The sequence below is a fragment of the Mandrillus leucophaeus genome, unplaced genomic scaffold (assembly GCF_000951045.1).
Source record: "Mandrillus leucophaeus isolate KB7577 unplaced genomic scaffold, Mleu.le_1.0 Scaffold962, whole genome shotgun sequence".
NCBI classification, from domain to species: domain Eukaryota; kingdom Metazoa; phylum Chordata; class Mammalia; order Primates; family Cercopithecidae; genus Mandrillus; species Mandrillus leucophaeus.
Genome location: NW_012110497.1, coordinates 470781 through 474053, shown reverse-complemented (window position 1 = coordinate 474053; position 3273 = coordinate 470781). Strand labels below are relative to the sequence as shown.

General features: G+C 35.3%; 1 pseudogene; it reads left to right on the top strand.

The window, feature by feature from the left end:
• The first annotated feature begins 844 nt into the window (after positions 1-844).
• LOC105532497 overlaps positions 845-3273 on the top strand; it is a 50202-nt pseudogene continuing 47773 nt past the window's right edge.

Here is a 3273-nt window from a genome sequence, read left to right as displayed (position 1 = left end):
TGTTTAATCTCTTTACCTGTCTTTTTCGATAGTCCACTGACTTAAGCTATATCTTTTCTTTTTTAATTCTAGTCTTCCTTTCTCATGCTCATGAATTTATTCATCAATTTATTAATTCTATAAACATTTGTTGAGCACCTAGTATGCTCCAAGCACAATGCTAGACATTTTGCTACTATCTGGCAATAGAATGGCAATAAAGACAACTTGAAAATATTCTCTGTACCATGCAGCTTGTAGTCTAGTGAGAAATATAGACATTAAATAAGTAAATCCAAGATGAATGCCATGTTTTACTTTCTGTCTCTGACACAAATCAGACACATGGCAAATTAAATGTTTTTATAGGTTCTGTGTTCTAATGGACTCAAAAAATAGGACAAGTATGATTCTCTTTAAAAATTCCATTGAATGCTGCTAATTTTGTACCACCAGCCCATAAATACATTATTATTATTTTTATCCAATTTCTACATCTTGCCTGAGGTGGCACCTTGTCAATTGAGAAAGGCCTTTGCAGCTCAGTTTGCTGTATTCCTCATTCTTCCACAAAGGATGGGCATGTAATCTGTTCAGAGCCTCACTGGCTCCTATTCTTGTTATCCTGGACCAAATCTCGTTTTATGCAAGGCCCAGGAATCAGGCCTTCACTGGAGGCAGCTTTGGAGAGCTTCTGACATCTCTGTTTCACAATGTTCTACATACGCTCAGTTTTTGTCCACTCACCGGGGACAGAAGCAGAACATGGTGCGACATCATGAACGGCATTATTTAGCAATGAGTGAGGAGGACACCCCTAGAGAAGTATGTAATTTTAAACTGGAAAAAAAAATGATCAAGATCCATGGGTGTGAAGAAAACAGCAGCAGCAGATGTTGTAAAACACAGGTAAGAAAGAAAGGTGACAGCTGAGAATGAATTCATTTTCCTCCAAAGCCTTATGTCCTTACTCAATCATGCCAGATGGAGAAGCAATCTCTAAGACATAAGGTCCTGTTGGTCTCACTGCCCTTATCACAAGAGTACTAGTTAAAAATGCTTTCCCAAAGCAGTATAATGATAAAAGTAAATGCAATGTTTCATTTATTAATCAAGATTAGATTTATCTCACTCATTTGAGACAGCAAGCTGTGATGGAAAATAGCAGACTTTGGGTTACAGAGACATGGCTTTGAATCCTAATTATTTTAATTGCTACCTGAATGACCTTGATGGAATTTTTCTTTCTGAGACTTGGTATTCTCACTTACAAAAGAGTAAGAGCTCACATTGATTGAGGCCTTACCTTGAGCTGGACATTATGCTAATCAAATTGTTTTATTGTCCCATTTAATTCTTTTTAAAAAATATTTGCCCTATGTAGTCTTTGCTGGTTTCTATAAAAGAAAATAGAAGATAATTTAAGGAGTTTAATTAACTTGCAAAAGTCGGCAACCAAATGTAGAAGTAAGGGGATTGAGTGATCCAGGAAGATGTGCCTGAGTTCAAATCCCAGATTCATCATATTAGATTGAACATCTTTTTAAACCTCCTTGTACCACAATTTCTTCATAGATAAAAGCAGGTATTGAAAATAGCCGCTTTATATAATGTCTATGGAAGTAGATGTGATAGTATAAGTGGTTTTTTTTTTTTTTTTAGTTTCATTCCTACAATATAACTGTTCAATATGTTAATAGTTTTAGTAGTTTATTATTGTTACTATTTTTATATTGAATCAATCAGTGTCTAAGAAATATCTAAATTTAAATCTAGGTCTGTTGCCCTTGAAAGACCACGCCATACTCACCTACACTGATGAGTGTTCTTGTTGAGGGTTAAATGCTAGAGTAATTAGTGGAAATCTTGGCAGTTATTAGGTGCTAAATACTTTGATTCCTCCTAGACTCTCTTTATTTTCCCTTCTAGCTGACAAGAGAATAAAATCTTGGATTTGATGAGGGCTGCACATCTCTCTTTTAAGTTTTTCGATACATTTCTCCAATTTCCATTGTATTCTTCAGGTGTCTGTGTTCTGTTTTGTTTTCCAAACCATTTCCTGAATTTTTTATCCCTATTATACCTTGTAAATATTGATGATATTCCGGTTTACATACTTGGTACAATTCTCTTCTTTTTGTTTTCTCATACCAATTATATATTAATTGCTCTGTCAAATACACAATAAATATGAACTGAGTACGATACTTTATTCAAAAGGATTATTGAAAATGGTTGGGGGAAGGGACTATTGTCATAGAAAAATGAGGGCTATTGCAGTAGGGAGAACATTAAAACCAGAAAATATGAGTTTATCAAAAGTTAGAAGGGTTTTGTTTTTGTTTTTTTAATGAGAAAGAGTAAACAAAGATCAAAAGAACCAAGTGTGGAAGTGAGATGAACCGTGTCATGATTCAGCAGATAAGGGAGTGCTTTCTTGAGGCCAGCCTATTGTGAGTGACTGTTGAAGATGGGATGTATGTTGTCATAGACTAAGGTTACTAAAAGATAAAGGACTTGGAGGAAACAGAATATTAAGCAGAGGTTGGTTACCATTTTGTTTAGATTGATCAGTGGGGACAAAGAATTTACTAATTCTTTATCTGGCAAAGGATGGGAATTTGGAACAACCTTGTCTGATCTTGTCATAGGTAAATAAGGAAGCATATTTGAGTCTCATCCAAGTCACTTAGTAAGGGTGGTTCTTGTCAGTAAGCCATTTCCAAAAACATAAAAAGTGAAAAGATTTTTTGACCTTCTGTTTTTCAGGATCACAGAGCTCGGGTCAATTTCAACAATGTCTAATTTAAAACATGATTTCCACATATGCCTAAGTATGTCAGAAAGACATGTTAAAAACTTAAGGCAAATTTAACTTAATAGAGTTTAATTGAGTAAAGAATCATTCATAAATCAGACAGCCTCCACAACCAGGATAGATGCAGAGCAACTTCGGGGCAGCTACGTGGTCAGACAACATTTATGGACAGAAAAAGGAGCATAATGTATGACGTAGAGAAAATGGAAATGGGGTACAAAAGCAGCCAGACTGGTTACAGTTCAGTGGCTGCTTTTTGAACATGGTTTGAACAGTTGGCTGCCTGTGATTTGACCACTCTGTGATTAGCACAAGGGTAGGTTATAGTCTGTTTATATATCCAGTTGTCAGAGTTAATTATGCATGGAGAGAACTGTTGGCCAAACTTAAAATATGTAAGAGGGCAGCTTTAGGCTAAACTTTATTTAATAGACATCACAACCCTGGAATGACATAAACAGTTCTATTCAACATTT